This window comes from Elephas maximus, chromosome 11, assembly GCF_024166365.1.
Source record: "Elephas maximus indicus isolate mEleMax1 chromosome 11, mEleMax1 primary haplotype, whole genome shotgun sequence".
NCBI lineage: Eukaryota > Metazoa > Chordata > Mammalia > Proboscidea > Elephantidae > Elephas > Elephas maximus.
In genome coordinates, this window is record NC_064829.1 from 20,258,521 (window position 1) to 20,277,486 (window position 18,966).

Here is an 18,966-nt window from a genome sequence, read left to right on the forward strand (position 1 = left end):
GACATTTTTGATCAAAATATTCAGTAGTGGTAGCCAGGCACCATCTAGTTCTTCTGGTCTCATGACAAAGTAACAGTTGTTCACGGAGGCAATTAGCCACACATTCCATATCCTATTCCTATTCCTGACTCTCCTTCTTGTGTTGTTCCAGGTGAAGAGGATCCACTGTTGTGCCTTGGATGGTCGCCTGCAAGCTTTTAAGACCCCAGGCATTACGCAACAAACTAGAAGGCAGAAAAAAAGCATTACACACATTATTAGGCCAATTAACTGGGAAACCATGAGCCTAAACCTCCAAACGAAGAAACCAAATCCCAGGAGGTGTTTGCTTGTACATAAACAGCCTCGGCAGCTACTCTGTGCACCGATCCCCCCCCCCAAGCTGTTGTAAATACATCACACAACCTTTGCCAATTCAACTTTTTAAAGGTGTACAACTTACTGACCCCAAAAAACCAAACTCGTTGCTATCAATTCTGAATCATAGCGACCCTACAGGACAGAGGAGAACTGCCCCATAGAGTTTCCAAGGGGCGCCTGGTGGATTCGAACTGCAGATCTTTTCGTTAGCAGTCGTAACATTTAACCACTATGCCACCAGGTTTTCCAACTTTTTGACAGCACTTACCAATAATCAGCTGCGCAACCCTACCCTTAATCACTGTGATTTTTCCATCACTATTAACCCTCTCCCCACCCCTTCTGTCCCTGGTAACCACTAATAAACTTTGGTCTCTATACATGTCTTTTCTTGTCTTTTTATTTCAGTGAGGTCATACAATATTTGTCCTTTTTTGATTGGCATATTTCACTCAGCATAATGTCTTCAAGCTCCATCCATACTGCAGCAGGTACCAAGACTTCACTTCTCCTACTGGCTGAGTAGTATCCCACTGTAGTATGTGCCACATTCTGTTTATCCATTCATCTGTTGATGGGCACTTAGGTTGTTTGCACCTTTTGGCTATCATGAATAGCGCTGCAATGAACATTGGTGTACATGTGTCTGTTTGAGTTTCTGCTTTCAAGTCTTTTGGGTATATACCTAGGAGTGAAGTTGCTGAGTCAGAGGGTAGTTCTATTTTTAGTTTTTTGAGGAACTGCCACACTGTTTTCTATAACAGTTGTACCATTTTGCATTCTCACCAGGAATGGATAAGGGTTCCAATTTCCCCACATCCTCACCCTCACCAAGATTTGTAATTTTCTGTTTTTAAATCTGAGTCATCCTAGTGGGAGTGTAATGGTATCTCACTGTAGTTTTGATTTGCATCTCTCTGATAGTTAATGACACTGAGCATCTCTTCATGCGTTTGGTGGCCATTTTAACATCCTTTTGGTGAAATGTCTATTCAAGTCCTTTGCCTATTTTATGATTGGATTGTCTTCTTGTTCTTAAGTTGTCGAAGTTTTATATATACTTTGGTTATCAGAGTCTGGTTGGATATAAGGTTTCCAAAGATACTCTCCTAGTCAGTAGCTTGTCTTTTCGCTTTTCATGAAGTTTTTTTGATGAACGATCTTTTAATTTTTTTGAGGTCCCACTTATTTAGTCTTTTGCTGTTTGTGCTTTTGTTATGTTAGATAATCTATCTTTGAAAGCCAGGACTGACAGCATTGCCCCTGCTTGTTTTTGTAAGAATTTCATGGTTTCAGTTTGCACATTTAGGTCTTTAATCCATTTTGAATTTGTTTTTGTGTGTGCTGTGAGGCAAGGATTGTTTCACCTTTCTGAATGCAGAAATCCATTTTTTTTCCCAGCACCATTTATTGAAAAGGCTCTTCTTTCTCCATCAAATGGACTTAGCCCCCTTCTCAAAAATCAGTTGACCATAGATGTGTGGGTTTATTTCTAGACTCTCAATTCTATTCATTAGTCTACGTATCTACTGTTATACCAGTCCCAGGCCGCTTTAATTACTGTAGCTGTACAGTATGTTTTAAAATCAGAAAGTGAGTCCTCCTATTTTTTTTTTTTTTTTCCTCTTTCAGCATTGTTTTAGCTATTCGGGACCTTTTACCTTTCCATATAAAATTGAGGATTTTTTTTTCTATTTCTGTAAAGAAGACTGTTGGAATTTTGATCAGGGTTGTGTTGAATCTATAGGTCACTTAATAATGTGAAGTCTTCCAATCAATGAACATGGAACATCTTTCCATTTATCTAAGTCTTCTTTAATCTCTTTGAGTAGTGTTTACAGTTTTCATTGTATAAGCCCCTTCACTTCCCTAGTCAGATTTATCTGTAGGTATTTTATTCTCTTAGATAATACTGTAAATGGAACTGTTTCCTTAATGTTCCCTTCAGATTTATCATAACCGGTGTACAGAAATCCAACTGATTTTGTTTGTTGACCTTATACCCTGCAACTTTGCTAAATTCCTCTATTAACTCTCCAAGTTTTCTAGTGGACTCTTTGGGGTTTTCTATATATGGATAAAGTCTTTTTATGAGTGTAAGTTTTTCATTTTTATGAGGTCTCAATTATCCATTTTTGTCTTCTGCTCTTTGCACATTTGTGGTTATATTTGTTAGCCTGTTTTTACAGAAGATTAGATCCCACTGTTTTCTTCCAGAACTTTATAGTTTTAGGTTTAACATTTAGATCTTTGATCCATTTTAAGTTTTAGTGTACGGTGTGAGATTTGGGTCCTATTTCATTTTTTCTGCAAGTGGATATCCAACTTTGCCAGCACCACTTAGGAAACAGACTGTTCTTCTTCCCCACTGAATGTGCTTTGACCCCTCGTTGAAAACCAGTCGTCCATAAATGGATGGGATGAGTCCCTATACTTTTTCATCAAGGATCCCAGAATCACTTAGAGGTAGCCAAATATGAATCTGGAGAATACCACTCCATCTTGCTAAGAATTTACTTCCGTGAAGCGGTGATGGAAGGAGCAATGGCATACACGACAGTATCTGCCTCAAGCTTCTTCCTGTTCCTGGAAGGGCAGGGGGCAATAATGTCCCCCAGGTGTGCCGACATCCACGGAAGGGCAGGGGGCAATAATGTCCCCCAGGTGTGCCGACATCCACGGAAGGGCAGGGGGCAATAATGTCCCCCAGGTGTGCCGACATCCACGGAAGGGCAGGGGGCAATAATGTCCCCCAAGTGTGCCGACATCCACGGGGCTTAACGTCATCAAGACACTTTATAAAACATTCAGTGTGCCCAGGAGATGCCATGGGGAGCACCAGTAACTAAAGGTTACAGCCTAGCTAGACATATGGAACAGATAACTACACAGAACAGTACAACCCATGATTAAGTAGCAAGAAGTGCCAGAAACAAAAAGGTTAAACCTTGACGAAGAACCCCAGTCTTCCTGGGAAAAGCAGCCTTCAGCCACTTTAATTCACATGCATGTCCTACTTTGTATCCCTCAGAATTTTTCATTTTCCCCATCATGATAGAATACCAATTCGTCTCTTTAATTTTTATGTTATTTTCCCTGCCTTTTTAGTTCTCAATTTATAAACAACCAACAGGAAACAGAAACAGCACAAAGAAAACGACTCATCCCCTTTCATCCATTTTGAGTTAGTCTCAGTGTATGGTGTTGAGGTATGGGTCCTGTTTCATTTTTCTGCAAGTAAATATCCAGTTTTGCCCATAGGAGCACCACAAAATGTATAGTCCATCAAGCCTCATCTGACCTCTTTCAAAAAAGCCCTAGAGATCAACCTCCAGAAAACTACCACTGAAAACCCTACGGAGCACAGTTCTACCTTGACACCCACGCGGGCTCATGAATTGGAGGTGACTCCATGGCCAAGTGGTTTGGTTTTCTGGTTGATCTCCCTGAAGTTGAAGACAGGCCATGAGGGAGTGCAGACAGTTGTACATCTGAACTCACTGCTGCTGGACCCTCTGTGGCACAAGAGCCCAAATGCCTCCCCAAGGATACTGGAAACCTCTTCTGCCCCTGCAGTGGCAGTGGCTGTTAGAACAGGGCTTCCTTCATTTCTAGGACCACGCAGCCCCAACATACAGAAGCTGTAACAAAAACCTAGAGTCTCTCAGCAAACTTCCCGATACACCAAGTTTTCCAAACAGCCTTTTTTATCACAATTGAAAAAGTCTGTAAGAAGCCTTATCTAGGAAAGGCCCTTCAGCGTAATACCTATACAGGTTTTTAGAAGGCAATCAGATAAGAAGACCGTGCAATTCTTTCAAGGTGAATGCAACAGAGGGTTTGTAATAAGCTGCCAAAATGTCCATCATACAGTCCCATTTCTGATAGGATATATTTTCATACAAACAAAATTGAGCATCTGCTTCATACCAGGTTCCACCCTAAGTCCTTACACTATAAAGATAAAACTCTGTCCTCCCTCCCTTTTAGAGGCCCCTGGGCCTAATAAGAGAAAGAAGCATATAAATAAATACTGTCTTAACTGAAATAACACCTTGTGATGATGCTATTTTGGTGACTTTCAGGAAGACTAGTCAAAGACAACAAAAAAATGCTTGGGAGAGTCATGGATGCCTTCAGGGAGGAGAAAGTATTTGTTCTAGAGGTTGAGATGTGTGTGAGGGGTTTACCAGCCCAAGAAAATGTGGTCCCAGGTACAGAGTCACTGGCAAAGAACAGGAAGAGCCTGTGCAAAGGCACCGAAGTCTGAAGGGTATGTGGAGTTTGAGAAGCAAAGGCGAAATAAAAGGCAGTGAACACACGCTTAGAGTTTATCTTGTGGGCAACAGAGAGGAGCAATCAGTGGTTCTAGTCAGGGATATGACATGATCTGAGCAAGAGGAGGCTAAATGCAGAGAGGCCATTTCAGAAGTTACTACAGCAAACCCAAACAAGACAGCATAGCTTTAAGGTGGAAGAGGTACAAAGGGGACTGAGACTCAGGAAGGCTTGGTGATGAACTAAAGGTGATCCTAAGGGAAGGGAAGCAGTAGAGGATCACGCCACAGTTTCCACGAAGAGCTAGGATTAAGTCTGGACATAGGCGGCATTCAGTGATTACTGCTAAACGAATGAGCGAAGAAATAAACCAAGCTAGATACAGAAATAAGAGGAGCGGATTTGGTGAGAAATTTCCTATCCAAGGGTGACTTAAAAATCTTTACTTACTACATTGGTTCAAAATTTTGCACGCATCAAAATCACAGCGGGCAATTTTTTTTAATAAAAATTTCCTTGAATACATCTTTTTAAAGCATAAGAACCGATTACAAAGATGAGTGAGGTTAGGGAAGCATAGTTCCATGTAAAACCGAGAGCCTCTCTGATAAAAGTTCCACGCCTATTCTTGCTACAAAAATCAATCCATCATAAAGTTGACTAAAGAAGGCTAAAGCCTTGGGTGTTGTCCCCTGTCTTACTTCAGAAAAGATATATGACGTTCTGGAATTCTTTCTCAGCTGGCATCTAATACTTACAAGACTTCTTCCTCAGAGAAGGAGGACTTGGGGTTCCAGTCAATTCCTCGTAGAAAATGAACTATGCCTTTCTAAAGAGTTCACTCTTGAAAGGCAGTCAGGGACCTTTTCATGTCTAACCAACTTCTTTTCCTGACAAGTGAAGGGAACTGGAAAGGACTACACTCTAGGTCAGTATTTCTCAGAGTGGTCCAAACTGGTGGTGGAGTCTTAAGAGTTTCTTCCCCATGATTCTGATGGCCATCCAGGTTTGGGAACTACCTCCAGTCTCTACTGGAAGAATGTTCTCCTCCCAAGCTTAGTGAGAAGGCCAAGTTGTTACGGGCTGAGGTATGTCTATTACTTCAGTGTCTGCTCCAAACTTGACAGATCTTGAATTTTAGACATTTTAATGTTGTTACAGCTGACCTGATCAGTCTATGAGAGCAAAACTCTAGGACTGGCAGTGGTTCTGTCATACTCACAAAAATTCTGCTCTAGGGATCCCTTCCCTAACTACAACCCACTACTACTTAACATTAACCTTTGGGACACACAGGAGAGGAAATTTTCCTATCTTCTTCTGACCCAATATTGCCATTTAGGAGTTTGAACAGACACATAATGTGATGGCTAGATTAGAAAGTAATAACAGACTCCCTGGCTCATAACGATTTTGTCTCTCAGAGGGGCACCAAAACAGAGGTGGGCACTCAGTAACCACATATGTAATATGATACTCAGCCCTTGGCATCAGCTGACCGTTAGGGGTGGGGAGACATCTGACATTTGGGTCAAACACACATTCTTACAGAGTGTACAGAGCCAAAGAGACCAGAGACTGTTGAGGCTGAGTTCCCCAAATGGGATACAGAGGGTCCACCAGCTTTGACGAATGAGACCCCAGAGCAACCCTGGCTTTCACCTTCCAACAGTTCTCTGGAACCGTGACCAGCAGAAGTTTGTTTGCCTGGGTAGTTCAGAGATGGTTTCTGATCTTGGCAACAAAGGGCTTAAAGCAGTACAGACAGGCTGAATCTGGTTCTGGCTTGATAAAGCCATCGGGAGGAGTATTTTTAGATCAACGAACTCAAGAATCCAAGATCTAGTGAATAAACCAGTAAGGGGAGGGAGGAATATGCATAGTGGGTTGTTTATTTTTTTTAACCTGAATCAGACTGAAATTCAAGAGGCAAACGAAAAAGAAATATATAACACAAGGAATTTTAAAAAAGAAGACGGGGGGTACAACCCAAGGTTCCAAAAGGAATGCTCAGATATTCTGAAACCAATGCTTTTCTCCGGTGCTGGTGAAGGCCTCTCAGAAAAAACATGCATAAACGTAGGCAATGAGAGTGACAATCAAGAATGACAACGCCTCAGGATGGGTAAACCTAAAAATATCTGTGAGAACCAATTACATCCTGCAGACTGTTCTAAAGAACTCTGAGCAGACCAGCAGCGACCTGAGATGGAAGATACACTGTTGGTCTGCCACAGGAAGTCTGCATGGGGAAGCTGCTGAGGCAGAGGTGAAGGCCGAATGTGACAATGATCAGACCACGTCCAAAGAGATTTACAGACAGTGGAAAAGAACAAACCAAGAGATCAATTCTTATTACTCAGTTTTCTGACATAAAAAGACCCAAGGTTCTAATTCTACAGAACACAGCCTTTAAGGAACACGGCTGGTAACAATAATTCCACCGTAATCCTCAGCAATGTACCAGAATATTATCTTCAGCAATAGAATCTGGTACAGAGCAATAAAAACGAAAGGTTCAATTTTACACCTCTTTAGATTTCACTGCACGTGACGTGTTACGTGAGTAGATAACAAAATGGCAAGCAGCACACTAGGAAAAACAGGTCTCATCTCCCCAACTTCTTTCCTCAACCCCAGTATCCACGCACGTGACCAGACCTGTTTCAAACTATTATAAGCTCTGTAAAATTAAATGATTCTTCTTTCTGCACGTCTCTTCACTGCTCCTCCCCTCATTTCCCAAACTGCAGAATAATGCCTTGTAACTATGCTTCCTGATAATCCAGTTATCTTTTCCTGTTATGGCTAAAATATGCTCAGTCTTGACCTACTTGTATACAAGGTGACAATTCATGCTACAGGGAACTTGAACATGATTCGAGACCGCAGAAAAGCACGAGAACTAAAAGCATTAGAAAATGGAATGACCTTAAGATTCTGTTTACAATTAATTGTTACAGATATTTAACTATTACTTAAGTCAACCTTTGTGTAATGGCTTTACCCATCAACACATAAAAACTTTTAGGGAAATGCTCACTTTGACACAAAACGCATTGTTAAGATTTTAAATACGGTTAGGTGCCGTAACATCTGCTCTGTCAGTGGTGGTATATGTCCGTGGTCCCGTAAAGTTTTTCATTTTTATTTTTTTAAGGGAAAAGGGCAATTGTTTATTAAAGAAAAACCACTTGTGAAATACTCTAAATTAGTAGGTCTAATATGAACACCTTGGGTTGAAACATGCCTTCTTTCAAATAACAAATGGACTCTGACGCAAACTCCTACGGGTGGACTCAAGTAGCGTTTCCTAAGGCACAGAAAACACTCTTTGGCGAGGGGTGATCGATCGTTCAACTTTTCAGAGAAAACAGTTGGTCACTTTTTGTAAACACTGTCAGATGCTAAAAGCGCAGACTTACAACCTACCATCACACAAGGTTTTTAAGCAGAAGATTTAAAAATGGGAGCAGATGCCCCACTTCGAGCAGTCCAGGTGGTTTAAAGCAGTCCCTCCCGCCCGGTACTGCTCCCCGCGGCACCCCAGGCCGAGCCAAAGGGTCTCCAGCAGCCCCTACCCTCTTCCGATCCTTGGCTCTTCCGTTACCAGTGAACTCACGGGGGCCTCTGGCTGAGCAGTGAGAGGAAGCTCTGGTTCTGAGCCGCCTCCGGAGGCCGCTGTAGCAGTTCAGGGTCTGGAAGATACTGGAAAGCTGTAGCATGGTGGGCCCTGTTTCGGGGTCGGTCACCCACTAAGTGCAGCTGATTGGGTTCTCGACCATGTACGGCTAGTAGCATCTTCGGGCTGGTCAGACCCAACTGCACCACAGGGTTGTCTAGAATGGCTTAGAAGAGGGTGTTGTCAGGGTCCACGCGCTTGTCCAGCTATGGGGAAGGGATTCTGGTCTCCCTGCAGCTGCTCGCAGGAGCCTTCTCCTGGCTATTGTTCACTCGGAAGGAGTGGATCACCTCCTCACAGAACCCCATCTCCATCAGAGAAATGACGGCCTGTGCATCCGTCTGGAATTCCCTTCGCCTTCAAATCTTCTTAAAGCCCTCTGTTAGCTCATCTCTAGCCTCCTTGTCTCCCTCACATCATGGCAGGCGCCTGGGTGGAAGCTTCCCACCCGGCGCCTTGCGAGGCCTGGCCTGGGAGAGGCGAGTCTAAGGTAGGGTCTCCCGCGTTCTCAAGGCGCCACTCCATGGCCTGTGCCACTGGCACATGGTTCAGCGCAGGGCCTTCACAGCCCTGGAAAGCCCCGGCCTCTGGAAAGCCCATTTTGCCGAGCTGCCGCAGGGCAGCTTCACCCACTCACTCCTCCTCTTCCTCATGCAGCGAGGCATTTGCCTTCTTAAATAATTCAACAGCACCAGGGTTCAAGCACAGGCAATTTTTGTGCCACTTGATGAGGGATATCAAGGCTTTCCAGAGTTCTGGCTGTTGCTCGAATTCTTTTCTTCCACAGAGACATCAGCCATCTTATGAACTGGAGCTGGGACCCGCTTTTTTACCAATAACATCTTTAGTTTGAATGTTCTATGATCATTTTGGTATTGTTCAGCACCCTCCCTGAAACAGCACAAATTAATTTATGACGTATTACGCTTTTGGGGTCTTCTAGGTTCCCACGTACACAGTGCTTGAGGCAGCGCTCCTTGAGCTTCTCCACCAAGGTGCCTCAGTACCTCTTTCAACCACACGGTGCTGTCGGCCATGCAGAGGTGCCTCAGCAGCACCTTGCCTGTTAAGATCCTCTTGAGCACCAACACAGAGCCGCCACTGCCTCAGGGACCTACGCCCACCACCCTGCTGGGAAGGGTGCTCCCTCGTGCAGCCACCCCAGCCCACCCCAGCTCCCTTAGTTCTAGCTGTAGGTAAACTGAATTTTGTAACCCAGGCTGCCTGTAGATAATATGGTGTTTGTACAATATGGTCCTATTTCACAGAAATGTATCCTGAATGCTAAGGATGCAGGACTGTAGTTGTACCATGAACTGTTTGAGTTTTGTTGTTGTTGTTAAGGCATACTTTAAAAGAAAAAAAAAATTTTTTTTTCTTTACATACTTTACATACGGTAAAATTAAGTTTATAAGTTTTAAGCACATAATTATGTGACCACCACCATAATTCAGACACACAACAATAAGATCATTCCCCCAAAAGTCTCTCTCATGTCCCTTTGTTATCAACCCTGCTCCCCTAACCCCCTGGAAAGTAATGATCTGTTTTCTATCCCTACAGTTTTGCCTTCTCCAGTCTGGCTTCCTTCACTTAGCATAATACATTTGAGATTAATCAATATCATTTAACGTAGCAGTAATTTGTTCCTTTTTGTTCCTAAGTAGTATTCTGTTTCATGGATGTACCAAAGTTTATCTACTCACCAGCTGAAGACATCCAGATTGGTTTTGATGATTACAAAGTTACTATAAACATTTTCACACCTGTTTTTATGAGAACATTTTTATTTCATTTGAGTAAATTAAATACCTAAGAATACTGCTTAGATGTGTTTTTACAAGGTTGATTTTGTGGCTATTGTTTTTCAAGACATCTTCAGTGCACCTGGGGCAGCCTGCTATTAAAAGAAATCCCTCATTAAATTATTTTACTTAGTGATAATAAAATAAAAATCTTCTAAGTTTAGATTTTCAGATGTTTAGAGTCAGAATGGACTTGATGGTACCTGTTTTGTTTTTAAGAGTTTTACATGGGATTTGCTTAAAATGGAGGTTTACCTATACCAGTGAACATTCGAACTCTTCCTTTACTCATGGCCATAACTTTTAAACTATACATATCCTTGACAAACCACATACAACCCAAGCTACAATTGGGATGTTTTACTCATTATTCTTTCAAGTATTAGCCATGAGAAGGTGATGGAGGACGAAGAGGAGATGGCACTAACACTGACCGTTCCAAGCACCATTTTACATACCTCATCTCATTTAATCTTCACAATTAGGTGAGGTGAATGTTATATGCATTGTACTAGTAAGGAAACTGGGGCTGGGAGAAGATAAGCAACTTACTCAGAGTTAAAAAGGGCTCAGACATGCCCAGGTGTGTCTGTCTCCAAGGCCTGTGCTCTTTTTCACTGTATCTTGAGATCTCAAGCTCCTAAGAGACTAATGTTAAGTTTATGTAATTTTTCAGGGCTATGTGTAAGTTGGATTTTCATAAATTCTTTTGGAAGGCCATGATGATTCTCCCATATGCCGTCGCACATGGAAAATGTTAATAAACCTTTTACTACGAGCAGCCTTAAAGGTATGATATACTATGATCATAAATATGTTTTAAGGAACATATTCTCACCCTAAACCTTCTGAAGTAAGAGAATTATGTACAGGCAGTCCCTGGGTTATGAATGTCCAACTTAGTACGTTCAGTCGTAGTTACCAACCAACCCTCATAATGCCTATTAAAAACGCCAGGTACATATAATTGTTCGTAATAACAAATGGGTGCTACTCTGCGAAGCAGCACATCAAAACATTATTATTATTACTGTATTATTACGTTAAAGATATAAAGTGTATCTGGAAGTATTTCTTTAATTTTTTTATGCATAGAAAAGTACACTATACGCTACATACAAAGGCAAACGTTCAACTCCAGTTAGATACGAGCTGTGCCTAACTGCTCAGACTCATGTACAAATTCAACTTAAAGACAGACTTAGAAACAGAACTCATTCGTAATCCAGGGAATACCTGTAATTAACATATCTTGGTGGTGATCTTTGATAATCCTAAGTAACTCTAAAATAGGAAATCTGACCATCTGGCTTACTTTCACATATGAAAGGCACACAACTCTCGCATGTTATGGAAACTATGTGCAGTACGTTCAGTGAATACTACACCACTTTAGTCCAGACCTTGGCAGGATATAATTTCCTCTGAAACATTCCAGCTCTCCCGTTAGTTCATTCTGTGTACACACTAACCTAAGTCATGAACTGACATCATGACTCTTCTGCAGTAGCAATTATAGCCGAGAGACTGAGAGCAAATCAGCATAAGGAAAAACCAAACTTACTGCCGCTGAGTCGGTTCTGACTCAGAGTGACCCTAAAATTCACTCATTTTCCTCCTTTCCATCTCAACCTTTCCTACGCACCAAAAAAGAACCCAGTTGGTATCACAGATGAGTTACTATGAAATTTTAAACTTGTCTGAATTGTGTTACTTCCCTGGGTTTAAAGTCCCTCAAACTGCATCATATGGTACTTGGCTAAGTTCAGGCAGCAACAAGCCAGATGGACTACCACTGATATTTAAAAGGCCGCTGCACCTAACTGTAACTAATGTAGCTGCTACTACCTTAAAAGGCACGAGGTGCAAGCCCAGAGTTCACAGTCCAAGCACGCTCAACAACCCAAGGCTGAAGGGTTTATTATCAGGAAGTCTGACAGGCAAAGAAAGCCCTTGCATTAGGAAGAAAGCTACACTTCAGAAGAAGAATGCAGACTGCCTTATCAAAAAGAAGACAATTCAGGGATTAAAATAAGTTTGGTTTTAGTGAAATTCTGCAACTTTTTATCATTTGTTTGGGATGGGTATGTGTGTGTATTTATAAAAAATGTTTAACAGCATCCCTGGGCATTCAAGCCAAGAAACATTCCCTCAGGTATGCTCAATTCCTCTGACAAAGTTTCATTAAGTACACTTGACCCTGAAACTAGACCACTTTCCATTCCACTACAAAAAACAGGTAATTTGTTTTTCTAGGAGGCTGGGCTCTCTCAGTTACCAGAGCTAGGGGTGACAAAAAAACTTTCTTCAGTATAAGAAGAAATGATGACTAACTCAAGTGTAGAACATGATGATGATACATCACAGGAAAGACTGTCCACTAACAGAGAGTGGTTAACCAAGTGACAGAGCCTTTGGGTCCACGTTATGTCGGACAGATTTACATCTAAAAGTCATCGTTTCCAAGTCTGACTGATCAAACGTTTGGGAATACACTAAAAAATATAATTTCTTAGAGGTAAGGCTAAAATAAACCCTGTGCTGTTGGAATCGGAGCTCAGTGTGAACTCACTTTTAATATATATACAGAAGAACGGACGCACAAATACAGATGTGTTTATGCATGGGTTAGAATACATACTTACATTTCCTAGCTGTTTGCTAAGAGGATCTAGAATCGAAGACAGACCAGTAGCAACAAGCATACCGAGAGTCCAGGCTTGGGTTCTACGTGCCATTCTCCAATAAAAGGAACCAGGGTTGGGGCAGGAAAAACACAAGATGATGCTGGAGCATCCTGCAGTGCCAGAAAGTAGGGAAGCACTCAGGAGTTTAAAAAATGTGGTGAAAGTCTGATGATAAACAGGACTTCGCACATTTGCAAAGTATCTTCCCCAAGACATATTATTAGTTACAAAAGGGAAAACAGTAACTCTACAGGAGAGACACCTGGCAGGCGCCATCTTAACCAAGTGATCAAGGGAAACATCACCAACCAGTATTAAGAAATACTAACATCAGGGATCCCAGATATGATTCACTGAGAAGGGCTTATCACTTCCGTCATATTCTTGCCCAAAACACGTAACCTCAATCTAATTATGAGAAAACATCAGACAAACTCAAATTGAAGGAAATTCTACAAAGTAACTGACCAGTACTCATCAAAAGTGTCAAGGTTATGAAAGAAAACAAGTAAAAACTGAGGAACTCTCATGGGTTGGAGGAGACTAAGGAGACAAGATAACTAAGTGCAATGGGGGATCCAATGATCCTCAAACAGAAAAGAGTATTAGTAGGAAAAAGCTGAATAAAGCCTGTAGTTTAGTTTTAAAAACGAAAACAATTCCTGGGGTCTATGAAATCAAACCAAACCCACTGCTGTCGAGTCAATTCCGACTCACAGCCACCCTATAAGGCAGAGTAGAACGGCCCCATAGGGTTTCCAAGGCTGTAATCTTTACAGAAGCAGGCTGCCACATTTTTCTCTCTCGGAGCGGCTGGTAGGTTTGATCCACAGACCTTTCAGTTAGCAGGTGAGCACTTAACCACTGCACCACCAGGGTTCCTTGGGGGTCCGCTGACCAAAAAAAAAAACACCAAACCCGTTGCCATCAAGTCAATTTCGACTCTCAGCAATGCTACAGGACAGAGCAGAACCGCCCCATAGGGTTTCTAAGGAGCAGTTTGCAGATTCAAACTGCTGACCTTTTGGTCAGCAGCCAAGCTCTTAACTGCTGCACCAGCAGGGACCCTGGGGTTTGCTCGTTATTAGGTGTCACCGAGTTGGTTTTGACTCATAGCAACCCTGTCTGCAACAGAAAGAAACACTGCCTGGTCCTGCGCCATCCTCACAACCCTTGTTGTGCTTAAGCCCACTGCTGCAGCCATTGTGTCAACCCATCTCCTTGAGGGTCTTCCTCTTTTTCACTGACCCTCTACTTTACCAAGCATGATGTCCTTCTCCAGGAACTGATCCCTCCTGATAACATGTCTGAAGTATGTGAGTCGTAATCTCACCATCCTTGCTACTAGCCCCTCCCAATTTTGATTTAGTCTATCTGGGAATCTGTATATTTAAAGCTCAGTAGGATCTTTGGGAATCACCTCTCAACCTCAACTGCACATTACAGTCACCAAGGAGCTTTGAAAAATCCCAATACCCAGGTCACCCCCCCAACCCAGATTACAGGTATGAACTTTTTAAAGCCCCCATCGTGACCCTGAAGTATGTAGCCAAGGTTCAGAGTCACTCTTCTAAAACAGCGAGATCTAATTTTACTTTAGCTTTCTGCTCCCGGATCAGTGTGCCTCGAGCTGTTACCTGATGGCCACTGGCAAGCATCTCAAACTCCCACCGCCCTCTTGAGCACCTCAGTGCACGGAGAGGGAACAGATGAAGTAGAGTGTCCTTCTTATTCCTTTCCTATCTCATGTCCCCTGAGGAAATTAGTTTTTCCACTATAATTTCAATCTCATGACGGAGTATCAGTCTATAACGGTTCTGGCTAACAACGGACACATGTAACCTCGTCTCTGCCCCTTGACCTCACTAGGACAGCCTCCTGATCTGAAACTCGGGCAGAGTTCAGAGAAACTTCAGAGCATGCAGCAACATTCCAGAGCTCACACAGCTCTCCAGAGCATGCAGCAACATTCCGGAGCTCACACAGCTCTCCAGAGCATGCAGCAACATTCCAGAGACCACACAGCTCTCCAGAGCATGCAGCAACATTCCAGAGACCACACAGCTCTCCAGAGCATGCAGCAACATTCCAGAGACCACACAGCTCTCCAGAGCATGCAGCAACATTCCAGAGCTCACACAGCTCTCCAGAGCATGCAGCAACATTCCAGAGACCACACAGCTCTCCAGAGCATGCAGCAACATTCCAGAGCTCACACAGCTCTCCAGAGCATGCAGCAACATTCCAGAGCTCACACAGCTCTCCAGAGCATGCAGCAACATTCCAGAGCTCACACAGCTCTCCAGAGCATGCAGCAACATTCCAGAGCTCACACAGCTCTCCAGAGCATGCAGCAACATTCCAGAGCTCACACAGCTCTCCCTCCAGGCTCTCCCGGGATTCACTGTTGGCAGACGTGCTGATGAAGGTCTTTTCCACGTAGATACGGACTAAAGTTAAAACGGTAAAACAAACATACACGAGGCTCTACACAGGACTTCATCAGAGTAAAAACAGTACTTGAAGAAAATCAGCATACTGTTATCTCCACCCTTTGGAAATACCTTTGCTATAATGTCTTCAGAAAATCAGATAGATGGCTTAGAAAACTTATGCTACAATATGCAATAGGCTTAATGGAAGTGACAAATATACCTTTTTCTAGAACAGGAAACAAAATAACAAGTGAAATTTGTTTCTACTTTCAATTATATAAAAAGTAATGTAAATACACACAAATTATCTACTCCAGAATTGGTGTCTATAATTTTTCCTTCAGTAGAACTGGGTGAGTCCTGAATATTTAATTCCTAACTACGATGTAGATGGAAAACATGAACTGTGTAAAAAGTGTTTTCCCAACAGAGATGAGATTTTTCTCTAGATCCTTTCACAGAGAAGTATCCAATTCCTTTTGACTGGACCAAATGCTTAACTTTTTGAGATGTCTAAAGAATGGTAACAGAATTACGACTTTTGTCCCCCATGCACAAAGCTGACTGGCCCGTACCTGGGTCAGAATGTACACCACTAAGCTCATCCCAGCACTCTAACCAACTGCGCTGTACGGCTAGCTCCACTCACTGGGAGCACGTCATCAGGACCCAATATTGGGGTATTTTCGGGAAATGTGTCCATTTGTTATCTACAAACGCAGAGCCGTAAATAACCAAGATGTACAAGTATATGCAAACAAATTATTTGTGAGCTTCTACCAGACTCAGTCATGGTGCAATAAATGTTTGCTGAATGAAGCAATAAAAGCAACAGTTCAGTCAAGTACACTAGAATACTGAGGAGGCAGCTGTGTGAATGCATGTGTTTTAAGTTATCTCTGATCCTTTCTGGAAACAGATGGGGCATACATATACAAGTGGATAATAAATTTTCAAACGGCCTAGACGTATGTACGACCACAGTCCCTAAACTACTTTTCCCAAAACTCCTGATGTCACCTGTGGTTTCAGGATTAAAAGATGCAAACAAAGATTTCAAGAGAACTGATTCTCCCAAACTGCCTAATATGCCCAACCCTGAGCTGTCAGACCTCCATGTATCCCCTGTTGCTGTCGGCTCCCATCTAGTTGGTCCCTGACTCATACGCAGTGGGATCAGACTGTTGTGATCCATAGGGATCTCACTGCCCAATTTTTCAGAAATAAAGAGCCAGGCCTTTCTTCCTAGCCCATCTTAGTCGGGAAGCTCTGCTGAAATCTGTTCAGCCTCATAGCAACACGCAAGCCTCCACTGACAGACAGGTGATGGCTACGCTTGAGGTGCACTGCCCGGGAATGAAACCCAGGTCTCCTGCATGGAAGTCAAGGATTCTACCACTGAACCATAGAACCAATTTGAAGTCCACACTGTTCCTTGGCTAGATAGAGATCCTACTAATCACAACTACGGTTTTACCAGAATCCTCACGCAGGTACTTCTGGTGGCACAGCGGTTAAGAGCTCAGTTGCTAAACAAAGGGTCAGCAGTTCAAATCCAGTGGCCACTCCTTGGAAGCCCTATGGGGCAGTTCTACTTTGTCCTATAGGATCATTATGAGCCAGAAATGACTCAATGGCAATGGGTTTGGTTTTTTGGTTTCTGGAGGGGATAAGAGGCCATCATTCATTCATTCACAGCTCAGGGACAAAAAGGCATGGCACCTGGCATTCCTCCTAAAGCCCATGGGAAGTCAGGGAAAGGCTTTGTTTTCAAGCCTGTCAGTGGGCTTCAGGCAATACAAAAAGATTGGCTGGGGAGTGGAAGCTAAAAAAGATGACTTTGAAAATGGAACTCAGACAATGTTGTTTACTTCGAACATTTTTGTGACACCTGGCCCTTATCCAGGTGAGGAGGAGGAAACTCTTCCTTTAGCCCCTTCTTCCATCCCTGTTCTAGGACTCAGGACTCAGGTTAGTTTAGTTCTACGGTTAATTACAACCTCCTTTTTTTTGGTTGCACCCGACCTCTGTTCACATCCAAACATTATTTGTTTGAGGAAATGAATTTCTATTCAACTAAATATTTAATTCGGTTTGTAAGCACTGCCCATGCTAAACCCAGCACCCACTGCCGTCGAGTCGATTCCAAATCACAGCGATTAGACTGGAGGAAAGTGGTTGGTTTTGGACCCATTCATCCAGTGCTGTTCTATGATTTCGGGTAGCAACATATAATGACAAATTGCTAAGTTCGTGGCTTTTCCACGCCCCTCCTCGCACGCCCACCAGGAGCCCGGGTGAGATACAGGGTTTCCTTAGTATAACGCAGTCTGCCTCAAGTCACATGCCTAACCTAATGTTTGACTTGCTACCTCCTACCACTGTTTTATGCTATTAAATCTTCCTCTGTAAATAAAATGCATAATATTCTCTGAAAAGAGCTTCTGGATTCAAGCAAAGAGGTGCCAAAGAGCCTTGACAGAGAGAGCTCAGAGGGACCAGATTGAGAGCCACTGCCCTCCGGGTGCCCTGGGGTCATCTGTGGCTGCTGACAGCATGTAGTGTGGACACCACCATGGACAGGGCCTGTAACTTCTGCATGGTGCTCTCATCTCTAATAGGGAAGTCCAGATGACCTCCAGAGCCCCTTCCAGCTCTAAATCGCAGAAGAACTCCATTTCTATAAGCATTTCCTTGGGCTATGAGTTTGGCTAAGAACTCCTATAGTACCCAAACCAAACCAAACCCACTGCCGTGGAGTCGATTCTGACTCATAGTGACCCTAGAGGCAGGGCAGAACTGCCCCTGTACGGTTTTCAAGGAGCACCTGGTAGATGTGAACTGCCAACCTTTTGTATAGCAGCCATAGCTCTTAACCACTATACCACCCGGGGTTTCCTCCTATAGTACAGTCTATGCTAATTTAAAACACAGAAGCAATGTAATTCAAAATAAGTGGGGGAAAACAGGAAAAGTAGATTGTTTGGGAACTTTGGGGTATCTGAATATGAAATAATTAGGTCTTTTCCCTACCAAACAAGGAATTACTTTACTCATTTAGGAAAAATAGATTTTAAAAATTCCCAATTTCTAATGAAGCACAGAAATCTTCCTGTGGTTTTTAATCATGAGACTTTTATGCATTTACATTCCAAACACATAAAACCTGGGGGCAAGAGCCCTTCAAGATGGAAACTTTCCCCTTCAACAAGAGGTGTGTCCAGAACAGACTGATGAAGGCCCGGACCCTGAAAACCAGGATTTTCCTTCCCCCCTCACTAAACACACACCCAGGTTATAAGGTCTAACTTATCTAGTCATTAGAACTTATTTAAGCAGATATCGAACCCAGAATCCCAAACTCTATTCAGAAAATTCACATTTCTCATTAAGGTGTGCGGTGACTCATGGGACGTCAATGTTCTAACATTAGCATAAAGAGAGCAGTTAATAAAATGCAGACTTATCAAAAACCAGTTGACCTCCCTCTGGAAAACACCAGGAGCCAGAAGCATAAGAACTTCCCATGGAGGGTAGATTGTGTGTTAGCTACTTACTGAACAGATTTTAAAAGTACGTCGTAAAGATTCCACCAAGCTCACTATTTTCCCTTCTGGCCTTTATAACAAATGCGTATGAGCCCTATGTGCACACTCTTTAATATTAAAATGAAGACTACAAAAGCGAATTGCCTCTTTTTGTTGCACCTGACCGCCAC

At 42.8% G+C, this 18,966-nt stretch overlaps 1 protein-coding gene and 1 pseudogene across 7 annotated transcripts in view; both read right to left on the reverse strand.

Annotated features, from left to right (window-relative positions):
• Window positions 1-18,966, reverse strand: part of LPIN2 (lipin 2) — a 108,134-nt gene that overhangs the window by 44,082 nt on the left and 45,086 nt on the right. The gene's annotated exons all lie outside the window — the stretch shown is intronic.
• LOC126085646 (ubiquitin-associated domain-containing protein 1-like) lies at window positions 704-10,589 on the reverse strand (annotated as a pseudogene).